We start from the raw sequence: 14723 nt of genomic DNA, 5'->3' as shown, positions 1-14723 counted from the left end.
ATACAGGTGTCTTAATAAGTAGCACGTTGAACTGAGCTTGTGTTGAAGGGCTTTTACATGAGTATATCAAGAAATATTTGCACATAGAGAAATACCTAGAAATTTGCATTCTGTCACATTCTCAATTGATTGGTCATTGATTTTTACCAGCAGATCATCTGACACGTTCTAATTGCGTGTAAAGTATACTATTTTACTTTTATTTACATTTAAGTCGGGAAGGTTGTCTGTACACCACTTGCTTATTGCAAGTGTGACAGACTTCGAATTTTCCTCAAGGCTGGGATATGTTTTTGTTGATATTATTACATTAGTGTCGTCAGCATACAACACTGGTATTATTCCATCATTATTTGGTAAGCAGTTAGTTAGGTCATTGATATATATCAGAAAGAGGACTGGCTCAAAAGTTTAGCCTTGTGGAATGCCTTTATTAACTTGGTATGCTTCAGATGAATATTTGACCCATCCACTGATAACACTACTTTCTGAGTGTGATTATGAATATAGGACTTCATGCAGTTTAGAGGAATTCCTCTAATTCCTATTTTATTGAGTTTAATTAGTAGTCTATTGTGGTTTACCTTATCAAAAGCCTTTGACAAGGCAAAAAACATTCCAAGAGTTTTGCGTTTAGCATCCAATGAATTAAGCATGCTGTCGATTGCCAGACATGGCAGTTGTGGTAGACCTTTCAGATCTAAATCCATGCTGAGAATTTGAAAGTAGGAAGTTTTTTATGACCAGAGTGATGGTTGCAATTCAGCTGTTGGGGACAGATGGAATGAGAGACTCAATCCAATAATGAGTGGTAGATTTTCCTCTTTGATTAATTATGAAGAGTCTATTATCTCATTGATCGAATGTGATGGATGGATAATTAATTGATTACAGGGCATTAAGAGGCATTTACTATCTATCATCCATTTAAGTCCTCTCTCATCTCAATGCTACTGGATAATAACATATAATCCTATTGAAAAGTTACTCCAGCCAAGCCCAAATGATTTACCCACATTACTTATAAGCATTTAAAGTATTATGATGAGTCCTTGAACGAGTTGGGAGCAACTGTGTGTGTTATTCAATTGAAGTTTAGCTAATCTTGTTAAGTGTACTTCAACATAAGATTAGGAGAGAAAATGCCAAACTTAGTTACAAAATTTACTTGGAAATATTCATTGAACTTTCAAAATCAGAAGGTAGTTTGCAGATTAAGACATGACCTAGCAGTATGAAATGTTCAGGACTCTTGAGGGAGTGGAGAGGATTCGGGCTTGGGATCTCTGAAAGGCCCTTCCACAGTGGTGAGATTTGAGTCGAAATTTCAAACTTTCAAAATTAGCTCATGAAATGGACACAATAATTAAAATAATATGATTCAAGACCATTTCAAACTTATGCAAATCTTTGGATAGCCATTTATATTTCATTATGTTATTATCTGCATAAAAGACATAGCGCACTTTTTCTAAATAAAGATTATGAAGCTGCTAACAATTCTAATTATCTAGTAGTAATTACAACTCTTAAATTTGTTAGGAGGGTGAAAGGAATCTATTGTTAGGTTAAAAAGTTATGATAAAAACTACATGGTAATTCAGTCAGACACAGACCTGAGACTATTATATTGTATTATATATAATTGAAAGGAGGCCAAAATTCAGTAACACATTAAGCATATCCGATTATGAATAATCATCACTTATTGATGTACCCTCTCTCAGTCACTCGAGATAATCCACACAATAACCAATATTATTATTTCATCATGATACAAGCTGTTAAATTTAAACATTTTAACTACTCCGATTTCATTACTTAGTTCATTTGCCAGCTCAATTGCCTATCTTTCTCCCCAACCAGTCATCAACATTAAGACAAGCATGATGGGTAAGAGCAGAGATGAAAACTTTGGTAAAACTTACAGTATGGCGAATAATGTATGCTGAGTGGGTAGCCCACTTTCCTTCCCTTAACAAGAAAGCTTACACAATCAAAAAATCATGCAGCTGCTTGTCAATCAGTTTAATTCAGGGATATTTGTAAGTATTAGACCAACAGAATATATACTTCCAATTTTAAGGTTTAACCACTGCACTAACTGAAACGCAATACGAATACATACTTTACCACCATTACAAAATTTCTTGGAATCAATAATTTGTCTTTCTTATCTTAAATAAAATGGTTAAACAAATACCATTGATTATGGTGTCAAGGCCAACATCACTGGATATTATTCCATGATAATCTCACAGTAAGTCCATAATTTACGAAAATAATTTTCTTTTCAGGCTTACATTCCTGTCTATGTCATAACAACCAAGAGATTATTATAGAAGATTTCATTTCTATATGCATCAGAATTCCTGCCTGATTTGGCCCACCAATGCTCCAAAAATAGAGAAAATAAATAAAACAACGGAAAACATAGAAGTCATATACGTGGGTAGAATGATTTCACAGAGCATTGATTACATTCTTATCCTCCTCCATTTCAACAACCCAAGAGCTTGATCTGAATTACCCGAGTTCCTACCACATTGAACAGTATTTTAAACAAAATGTTTCCTAAAGTGAGGCTGCATTTAATGGGGGGAAGGTGTACGTGTACAACTTCGACTTATAACAAGCAAGCCATATTTGTGGAAAAATAGCTACTATTAAGTATTTTTTTCCAGCATCAGGCATGGAAAATGGTTGTCTTATAACCAATTTTGATAACAATACTGTTTTGAGCCAGTAGTATGCAACATAGGGTTCATATCTCCTTCCTAAAAAATTTCCACATAAATCGTTAATGTTCACAATGTAGCACATTTGGTTACATGTCACATGTGGTGCTACTCAGAAAATTATGCACATTGAGCGCACAGGGTTGCTGCTCCTATACATGCGTTGTATCTCTACCGATAATCTCAAGAGTTCACAGGCACTCTGCCTTCAGTAAAATTGAAGTTGTAATGGTATAGAAAATGTACATGTCAACAACGCCAATTTTGAAAACGTAAAAATAATAATAGGAACTAAAAGAGAGTTTCAAAAGTAGTTAAAATAATAGCCTCATGGGATCATACGAGAGAAGATTGTTATACAGCATGGAATTTAAACTCAAAGTCATGAATTATGCTTCAGAACCCAAAAACGAGGCAGCTGTGAGGCACTTTGGCCCACCTCCGACTGAGAAGATGATACCAGAATAGAGGTAGCAGGAGGTATATTTAGTAAAGACAGATATGAATATAATAAGGATGAAGCTCATGTGCCCCATAGATAAGGTCAAAGCTGAAGAAACATGTTAGGAACTGGATAATAAATCACCGGAAGAACAACATGACTGTCTCAACAAAAATTATTTTAATTGAACCGACAAAATAGATGCAATGTATATTTATTGCTGAATTTCCTAAGATGATAATACTGTGCCTGAGATGCATGGTGAGAAATGGACTGTGCATATGTACCTGATATACAATCACACCAAACTACTACATGAATACTAAAGAATGGCTATAAAGCACCAACCCATGAGGTCATACTGACCAGAAGAATGAAACGGTTGTTGAATTTTAGTGTTTATGTTCGGTAGAAAATCCTCACAGAGTGTTAAGAGAGACACAATCAAAATTTGTTTTTGAAAAGTGATATTAAGAATGCGCTCGATGGAAGTGAAGATGGGGAGGGTAGAGAAGATGTTATAGACGCCCAATAATCAGGATGCCCTTCGACCTCAACAGGAACAAAAATCTTGCAAGAGTGAACACTTTGTTGGGCAGGGATTGCAGATTAAGTATTCGCATGGTTTCTGATGAACCTGGCATCCCTCTGAGTGATATGCATCGACTTGTGAGCTAAAACATAGGCAAGAGAACGGTGTGCGCGAAGTTGGTGCGGCGAGGGCTCTCAGACGACCAAGGAAACTTGCACACAGATCTGCCAAGAGCTTCTAAAACATGAGAGTGAGGATCCAAATTTTTTAGACAATGCGCCACCAGACCTTTTCCTCTTCCCCCACCTCAAATCCATGCTGTGAGGAAGTCACCAGTGGAAGCATTACAACAGGCTGTGAAGAGGGAGCCTCGCAGTATTCCGGATGCCGCCTTCCCGAAGGCATACGAGGAATGGGAAACCCATAGCAGCAATGTGTGGGGGTGCTACTCGGAAAACCTTCGGGTGAATGTATCAATTCTGGCAATAAAGTTTCATTTTAAAAAATCAACTCAGTCCCACTACTTTTGGGACAGACCTTCTATACACAATAAACATGAATAATCAATCTTAAATTCATTTACCCTGCAAGTAGAAGCTCTTTAAATGGATTTCAAAACTGAGTCATTGAATTCTTTGATTTCAAATTTAAGCGGTTGGTAATATTTATTAAAACAAAAATTAAGTACTCTTACCCCAAGATATCTCCAGTCAATTTGATAATTTACATGCTTTTATCAAGATCTCCCTTCTCACTCTCGTGTGCAGCTAACTTTTCTTCATGTTCCACCCTTGACCGAGAAGGTCGACTGTTTGATGACTCACCAACACAATCCAAAAGACTTTCACTTTTAGTTACAGTAGTAGTGCAGTCCATTGGCAAATTGTCCAACTGTAAGACAGGTTTAAATAAAGAGTAATCACCGCACAATACATTATTAATTACTGCATAAAACTAAGATCAACGCATCAAAGAATTAGATACCTATATTTACTTTATATGTAAGAAAGGGTGCATAAGAGTTAAACACATATTAATTAGAATTGATACTAAGATATTAGTATGTAAAGAATATGGAATAAGCGCACCATCCTCATCAGCATTTCCTTGTGAATGCATGTTAGTGACAGTTAGTGTTAATGACAATCCTGGTGACAGATCCAGGAGTCAAATTCTTAGTTGTGGATACAATGTCCCAAGGTTGCTAGAGGATAAGGAGCTAGGGAGGGTGGCACACTCTTTGAGGCTGAGGATACTTTGGACCATCATATGGAGGAAGGCCAACTTCAACCACAGGAGACGGAAATGCCTGGACAGCCATCTGTTGGAAATCATTTAAAAATGAACACTTACCAGTGATTCCAGGGTGGGAATATTGACCCAGAAAACCTGTTTCCAATAAAAAGTAGGGATGGCCTGACAATAAATACGGATATACCAGTCTATTAATACCAACCAATACAATCAAAAACTTACTGTGATATATCCATGACAGTGACAAAAATACACATTACAGATTAAAAAATACAGGTATGACAAGCACATTAGCAAATTAGGAATTAAAACTACTCTTGACCAGCCAATTGAATGAATAATGAAATAAGGACCATCTGCACTTTTCCACAGTTTATTTAACGTACGATGCGTTCCAACTCATCGAGTCATCATCAGGTACAAGACCCAGGTACAAGTTCATTATGATAAACTTCCACGACCTCAAGCCTGAATCTGTTGAACCAATTGAATGAATATTTGAAAATTTCCAATGAAGGCACCAGTACACACACATGCCAGTCCCACTTTCAATAGGATAAGGGCTGCCCGGGAAGTGCTTAAAAAGTTCCCAAGAACCTGCTTAAAAACCCCATTACTTTCTAATTAAGTTGACTAATGTCAGCATAGAAAATATATTTACTCAAATTCACTGAATTATTTCCAGAGAATGTGAAAGCTGATTGCATAATGTGTCACTTATCTTTTTGTTAGTTCTAGTTTTTCAGTTTTCTATGGATAATTAAATTTTTCTTAAATTTAAAAACTGGCATCGGGAAGTTATTTAAAAATCATGTTCATTGGACCTTCCTCCATAGTGTCTCAATTTCATTCTTGTCACTTGGAACTGATGAAGTTACCACTCATGAACATAACTGGGACATCTTGTATGAATCATCATATCTGAGAGACAAGAGCACATTAATATAGCGTACATACGAGACAAACCAACGGTTGGGAAGAGTACGTTTTTGTTTCAGGGTCATAGCCATAGACCCATGACTCATCTCCAGTTTTAACCTTTCTTAGAAAACCTGGGTCATCATTTGTAGCTGGGAGCAAGTCCCCTGCAACTGCAGCACAAAATTCTTGACATTAAAGAGATCAAAGGGCATACGATGAGGCAGGTGGTGATCATTCCAAAAAAGGACTTTGCTGATTGTTTTGAAAAGTGGAGGAGACGCTGGGATAAGTGTGTGAGGTCCCAAGAGGAGTACTTCAAAGGGGACTACTTGCACACCATATGCATTGATTTACCAGGCAATAAATCCAAAGAGAAACCAGAGGTCACCGAAATGGTGTTAATGTGTCATTATCAAACTGAGTGGGATTACATTCCAAAAAAATTAAACACAGTGATTAACACAAAAAAGGAAAGTAGAGATAAATTTAACTCAACCAATTTGCTGCGTATTGGGGTACATCACTTTTAAGGTAAGTCAATATCTGAGGTCATTCCCCTAACTTCTTAGTTTACACTGCCCAAGGAATTTTTACTGGTCTTTACACCTTAAACGGTAAGAGTATTGTTAAATTCATAATTACCGCACTGCCAACTGCTACTCCTGCTGAAGATCTTCCATCACTGCCAGAATCTTTACGGGAACCAATGGTTGCAACTGGCTTTCCTTGTACACTTGCCAGAGGAAGTGATGGATTTTCCTTATTGATATCAGATCCTCTCGAGGCACGCACGGCCACGGCTCTTCCTCCTTCAGGAAAGAGTTCTTGCTTCATCTTCCTGCCACTTTGACGCAGACTTTCAAGTTTAGGAGAGGCTCCTTGGTGCACTGTAGCAGATGGTTTTTGGTATGATTTTCCACATGAAGAATTCTTCATACCAACCACATTACCATGTCTACTGCGCCGGACTCTACTTTCAGGCTCCTGAATAAAGGAGGGCAGCTCTTATCAATGACTCAGTAAAAACATCTCTTACGTGGTCATTACCATTTACACGAATAATTGAGAATTAATTGAAATATTATACAAAATAAAATGGCCATAAATAACCCTCTTTTGCTTGAATACTTGTCACCTCACAAACAATAATGACAAAATTTACAGTTTCAAAACTTCTGCTTATATGAGAGAAAACATACTTGGCAGCTTCAAATTCTGCATGTCCACTAGCAATATTTTTATCTATGCTAAACACACTTTCCAGAGGCTACTCTTCAAGCAATTAAAAGTCACACACGATACACTGTAATTAGCATACATTTGACTCTTTCAAGCCAACTCCTTCCTTTATTCCTTTATCGATGTTTCTCTTTTCACCATCGGCAGCTGTAGGGGTAGCACTTGCTCCACCCAATGGCAAATCTCTACTTTTCTGCATTCTTGCCACACTGGAAGCCATAACACTTGCTGCAGGAGCTTTGGACCAAGACACTTTTTCATTCTGTGACTTTTACAATAAATAAAAAAAATGTAACATTTTTAATGCAGTTGAACTAACCCACACAATGGCATGCAAATAAAAAAATCAAATGCAGTAATCGACCCCAACATCGGTTTGGTAGGTTATGGTAGTGTTCAGACAGTAATAAGTCTGATGGCGTGTGAAGCTCACACATCAGGGTGGAGGGACCAGACCCTTTCCCTGTGCCAGTTATGGCTTCCCAGGAAGATCTGGCACCCGAAAAATAACACAGCTTGGGTGGAGCCGATTGTGCCCATAGGCATTCCCAGGAATCGAACCCAGGCCCTGCAGTCAGTAGTTCATTGCTCTACCCTTGGACTACCACGTCCCTAACAGGGTAAAATTAAAATCATTTTGAAACTGATTTTAATTTTTCAGGTACATATTTAAGAAGATCACCGCACCATTAAATTTTCACTTATGTTTTATGAACAAAGAGGTGTATACTACATGCATGCTAAATAAACATAGTGCATCAAGAGTAATAACAGATTCACAAACAATGCAAAGAGGAGCTCATGGAACTTGTGCGATTTTGAAAGGAAGTTTTCAGGTCACTATAATGAGTGGTAATCTTGTAGCAAATGCAGATCCTTCTCTGAAAAAGGAAATCTTTATGGCCACATGATAATTACAAATAGCCTCACCTGAGTTAATTAAACAAAGAATCTGGCAGCTACAGGGGCCCTTAATATAATGAATTAAACATGCACTTAGTTAAGGTAGACATTCACTGCCCGGGACCTATTTCCCCCCTTAATTCCCATCTTTTGACCCCTTCCCCAACTCCCTTGCTCATCTCACTGCCTTGAGCTTCGGCTTTACTCTATCGCTACTAAAATATCTACACTATTTCAAACCACAACCAGAAATAATTCATATTATTTAGTAATTAATCCCATGCACATTTAAATTACCTGCATTTTGTTGAAATTAAGCTGGGGACTGTTTTCAATTTCCCAAAGCGCTAGGTTAAATCCCTTGCGTCTTTTCTGAAGCTTGCCGAATCTTTCCTTATTCCCCTCATAAGAAAAGAGCTCAGATAATTTACACGCCCCACTAAAGTGAAAAGAACAATGCATAAAACCTTTGTTAACTATGAAATTGGATTGATTATTACCCGCCCTAATGCATATGAGAACTGAGATGAAGCCAATTGATTTTCAGTCAACTTGCAATTTTGACTTCAGAATCACTATAACCCCTTAGCAACTTTCACCAGTTCAAACCTTTGCACTGATTAATTGATTTCACAACTTTTTGCTGGAGGGTATGAACTAACAGAATTTTATCTCCATTTTACATTTTTATTTCCTTAATCATATTGTACACTTTATTGCTACTTGACCACTGTAGTTGTGAAATGAGAATTTTGTGCTTTTTATGCTGTGCTAGAATGCAAGCCCTTGTTAAAACATTGAGATTTATGGAAATAAAATATTGCATGTGATTGTCAGTTACTACCACAAGCTAATAGTCGAGTTCACCCTACTTATATTTCAAAGGATGTCTGGCTTCATGCGAATGCAATGAGTCCTCATACAAAACTAATGACGTTTTTGCTTTTGAAAGAGGATAAGTTTTGAAGTATAGATAATAGGAACACACTAATTTCACAATTAATATTTATTGCTGATCATGGTTGCCTGCAATGCCATTTACATCAGGCAAACTGTGAGAACATTTGGACTACTTCACAAACAAAAAATACACTTCTCAGTTGGCCAAACACCCATTGAAACCCAACCAACACAGTGCTTTCCAAACCAAGATCCTAAATATGGAGAAAATAGGTCCAAGATTAGAGGTGCTTGAAAAATTAGGAGTAAGCCCATGTGCATACTCTAATGAAAACCCCCTGATTAATAAGCTATTGCACTCCTCTCACTCTCCCCTCCTAAGTTCCCCACTGCCCCGCCCATCTCCTTCGACCATGCGGTGCGATCTCAGGCCCCCATGAGCTGTCCATCTACCCCTCCCCCTTCGCCAAAATGCCCCACTCCTTCAATGCCTGCCCCTCTTCACCTAAATGCCTCAATCCTTCAACCCCTTCCCCCTCTCACTCCAAACCCTCACCTGTCCCTTCTTCCTGGAAGTGCATATATCCCTTGCTTCATGACGTATTTTCACCCGATGATGCCAGTGGCAAAACCATGGCAATCAATAAATATTAATTGTGAAATTGATATGAATCTGTTCTCTGTACAATGCAGATATTCCACCGAGTAACAGCAAAAACAAGGTTGTAGATACATTTTTTCATTATGTCAACATGGTCCTATCACAATTACATAAACATATCATATGCTTTCATTTTCATGGACTATAAACTGTGGGATATTTATGCTGCGAATGATAAGGTGTCTTCTGAACATTTGATTTGAAAACCTAATTAAATAGTGTTCATAAAATAGTGGCATCAAGCCCTACTAAACTAGACTGGAGAAACTTTGATTGGCTGATAGGTGGCAATTGCATTGAAGACTTTGCCAACCAGGGTGCGCACGCTTGCTAGATCTCACAAGAGTTATACAACTCTCTCTTTTGTGGGATGTAGTCTCAGTGGGTTGCTTTGCTGGCTTCAGGACCTATCCCATTGAATTGCACAATTTGGTTTGAGAATGACCACCTGTACAGTACCCAATATTAAATTCTCTATTTTAGCCCGCTGCTGTGGAACTTCCAAATAACAAAGCTGCATTGTAGCTGAAAGGATTTGTGTTTTCTATTCTTTTACAGTGTTCAGTGGTTAACAGCCATTTTGGATTCCTGTGTGCGAGGTCATAGCTGGTTGGTAGTGTTGCTGTTCAAGTGTCTTTTATTGTAAATGTTTTGCCTTGCAATCTGGATACATTGTAATTGATCTCAAATTTTGTGTTTTCATAAGTAATATAAATAGCGGGTGGCTTTATTTGTTAGTTAGGTCATTTGTCATTGACATCAATTTACACTTGAATTAACATTAAATTACCATTCATTGAGCCGGATGAAATTATTATTCATTAAATTCTTAACATTCCCTTTTTTAAATTCCCAAATCTTTGTTTAAAGGTTTGGCAAGTACCATAAAATTAGCATGGCTACTACAGGGTCTTCTGTCATGATACATGCCTGCACCGGTGACTGCATGCCTGTGAGGACCTTTATCACTACATTGGAAGGTATCATGTCTGATCGAAGAGAAGGCTCTTCTTCTGGAGAAGGATACTCCCTTGGGTGGAATTGCAAAAACTAGCCGTAACAATGGGACTGCATCAGTTCACTCGAATGCAACAAGTGGCAGAGTGAACAGAAAGCTGCCCGAGGTTCAGTCTTTCGATGAAGGAGAGATGCCAATCCTTAGACTGGAAGATTGGGAGGCTTTCTTGTGCCGTTGAGGTGGGACGCGACAGCTGCAGCAAGGGATGGAAGAAGTGAAGACAAACCTCATCCTCAAATCCCAACAGATATCAGGTACTAGTAGAAGATAGCCCCTATGGTATCTGCAATCCCTACCTTCACTTATGTGAGAGCACCACTGGACAGGCACCATCAGAGTAGGTGAGGATCCTAATGGTAGGCATTAAGAATGTCAGATGTGTAATGACTCCATTGCAGGAAAGGGCGGACCAAGAGGGTGTGAGCCAGCACCTAATGGCCTGGTGCTCTCAGATTGGCGGAGTTTCCAAGGTGACAAAGGTAGTTGGAGAGGCAGCCATGAAGCACTCCAGGTTTGGAGTCATGGCTGACGTTGGTGTCAACAGTGCCGTTGACTGTGGCTCTGAGGAGATTCCTTCAGGGAATTGAACTCGGAAGTGAAGTGGGTAGGTGGGGTGAAGTGGTTGGGTGGCTTTGAAGAGGTTGATGTGACATAACCTTGCCTTGAGGATTGATCATTGACCTCTGGTTTTGAGCCAAATGGAAGGCATTACTAAGAGGTTGCATCATTTCTGCAAACAAAGGGGCCACAGCCTTCGACCTTAAGTCGATGATTCAATCATGTAGGAGCCCTCTGAATCATTCTGGTGTGAACTACTCGTCTAAGGCCACCAGGTGCGCAGTGGGTAGGACATAAGATCACCGCTGAGCTTTTTAGATTAAAGAATAACTCAAATATTGGTTTCCTAAAATCCTCGTTGTTAACTAATTAAGACTTAAACGAAGTGACGGACAGTGCTAAAGTTGCAAACTTATTATGTAGATAAACCGGACAGAACTTTCAGAAATAAAAGGAAAATGATCCCATCAAACGCTCCAGTAATCGTAATGCCGTAAAACATTATCTACATTAGGACAGTGTCTGGCATAGTACAATTTTATTTTTTACATAAAATCAAATGCTTGCGGAATATTCTGAGTACTGTTTAATTACAATATTAGTAAGTTAGTAATTTCCATAATTTAAATCTCTAACTAATGTTTGAACAAAATCAAGGCAATATTAATGTGTTATTGTTAGATTAGAGGAGCTGAGGATGGGTATTTCAGCCAGGAAAAGCCTACACAGAATGCAATTATAATACCAAATAGCATTTTGACGAAACAACAAACACAATAAACCGCCAGTTCACCACGCTATGTACTTACGTTTCGTAGGTTCCAAAAAAGTGGACCTTATACTTGTTGCCCTTTGTGCCAGCTGAATGTTCTGGAACAGTTTCGACCTTAAGTAGAATAGGTATTAATAATTAATATTTCAAATTGAGGTGTTTAGTGATCGTTAATGAGAATTACACTTTTACCCTTGCTGGCCATGGCGGATATCCTCTGACTTTGGCAAATACTAAGTCACCTGGAATATAACTTTTAGCCATTTTCAAAGGTGTTTTCCTAATTCACCGGCTCGAGCTTTTACTAGTCAACGATATCATACAGTTCAATCGGTTTGTGCAGAAGCAAATCTTGAACTTTTTGAGCGGGACTTTTCCTGTATTCATACGCCTCGGATTTTCAGACTGCTTAGTGGCTCCGCTCATGAGTGTAGTGCATACAATGCAAATAAATATAATAAATTTAATCCATTTGATGGCTCTACTTTTGTAGACTGTCATACCATATTTTCTCTGTATAATAATTAATGATTTAAATGAATTATAACCGTAATAACTATTTTTGTTAATATTTTCGGTAAACAATTGCCAAACTATCTTGCTTATCATTAGGTTGAAATTTGTTTCAAATTGCACTTAGTCTGGACCTCCCTTGAACGTGTATAAATTGATAAACTTATCGGTCCACCTCGTTGGAGGGCACAGAGAATTTTTGTTATTTCTAAAAAAATCACAATTCTTGTGATGCGAGAATATGTAAATCCCGAGGTTGCAGTTATTTTAGATTTCTCCGAACAACTTCGAGTTAAGTGTGGATTCATTCGGTAATTCTATAATAATTTATATTCTGACGTTATTGCCGTAATAACATTAGTCTTTTCTCGCCCATTGTAGTTTTAAGTGCTTAAAGCGAATAGATGTAAGATTTTTAGAATATTTTGTCGCTGCACCCCTTCTAGTTTCTTTGGGTGGCTTATCATTAATGCATGTGGTGTTAGCAAAAGATTTTCTGTGATTTCATTAAAGGATTGCATTAACATTAGCGGTGAGTCACTACTATAAATAAGGACTACTGACCGGAGGGGCCGGGATAGCCTCTCTGGGCACCTGCAACACCACCCAAGCTTTGTGATTTTTTGGGTACCAAGTCTTCCTGGGTACCCATTACCGGCAAAGGGAAAGGAACTGGTCCCCGTACCCTATGTGTGATTTCCAAGCGCCGTATAGGGCTTGGTAATGGTTGAACTCTACCATCACCGACCTTCGGGTAATAACTATGTTTATATACATATATCATTATTGGTCGTTCAAGCCTAAAATTGGTTGACTACAGCCCTCCATGCTACCCTATCTGATGCTGATGGGCTTACTTCCTGGTATTTTTTGCAATGTACTTTATTCTATATTTGTCTCTTGGCCTTCCTCAAGGGACTCTTCCCTCTATTTTCCTTCCATCATATTCTTCACAAATCCATTGTGCCTCAGGGTGTGGCCAACCCTTCTGGTTCTTTTTTCTAAGGTAAAATTCCAAGCATGTTGTTCCATTCCACATAGTTGAACACTTTCTCCAAGTCCATGAATGCCACATACAGTTGCTTGTTCACATGTATTAAATTCTCTATTACGATTCTCAGACCAGAGTGTGGCTTCCCTGGTTCCTCTGTTCTTCCTAAAACTAAATGGTTTCCTGATAAGTTATCTTTAATTTTCCTCTCCATTCTTTGACTTAATATTCGTGTAAGTATTTTTGATTCCATTGACACAAGACTCAAGGTTCAGTGTTCCTCACATTTCGCTGTCCTCGTTTTTTTCTTCTAGAAACACAATCATCACACTCCTTTGATAGTCTTCCTTCTTTGTAGTTATCTTTGATTGTTGCTTACAGATTGTCCTTGGCTTTATATCCGAGTGCCTGGATGATGTCTTCATCGATTTTGTCATTTCCATGAGCTTTGTTAAGGTCTTTTACTGCTCTATTGAATTTGCACCTCAGTATGTATGGGCCTTTCTTTCTCCATCATCATTCCTGGCGTTCTTATAATTTCTTCCTTCTTCTACTAGTTCCCTTATCTCTGTTGTGGCCAAAGGCCTTGATGGAAGGCCAAAAGCAGAGTAGAGTGTTTGCTAGCGATGGCCTTCTGCAACAGCATTTCAGCCATTCCCCAACCCCTTAGTGTCCCAACTTGGCACCAGCAGACCAATTCCTATTCCCAAAAGTGAACTCCTCCCTCAAAGGACACCACCATGGGTCCCAAAATGCCGTCAATGAAGCTTGCACGCATATCCTTAAGGACCTTCTGGAATCTGCCTAACAGGGAGCCTTTGTGTTGTAAAAAATCCGCTGGTAAAAGTATGTAGAAGCTCACGGGATGTACTTTGCCGAATTTTGAAGCATCGTATTCTTTTACAGAGGGAATTTTCCTTGAAGGAAAGTGTGAATATGTGCGCTTCCCATTATTTGGATGTATTTTTATATTTCGTATTCAATTGTGTTGGAAAGGTGAGAGTATAAATGCTTGTCATGAGGGAGGCTGGAGTATTGCCAATTTCAATGGGAGCTGTGGCATAATTTAATGAGATTTATTAGATAATGAAGCAGCGGGCAAAGATGCTGATGTTTTTTGGGACTGTGCATGTGATTTTGTTCAGGGATGTGGCAAGGGACTCTGAGATGAGTATTGCATGTGTACTCGTATTGACGTCTTCATACGTCGGGTTTTGGAGTGGGGTGAGAAGGTCAAAATTGGAACATAATGTACCAGGGAAATGATGCCAGTCGGTTGAT

The sequence above is a fragment of the Hetaerina americana genome, unplaced genomic scaffold (assembly GCF_022747635.1).
Source record: "Hetaerina americana unplaced genomic scaffold, ioHetAmer1.1.p SCAF_120, whole genome shotgun sequence".
In the NCBI taxonomy this organism is placed as follows: domain Eukaryota; kingdom Metazoa; phylum Arthropoda; class Insecta; order Odonata; family Calopterygidae; genus Hetaerina; species Hetaerina americana.
This window is presented reverse-complemented; position numbering follows the sequence as displayed.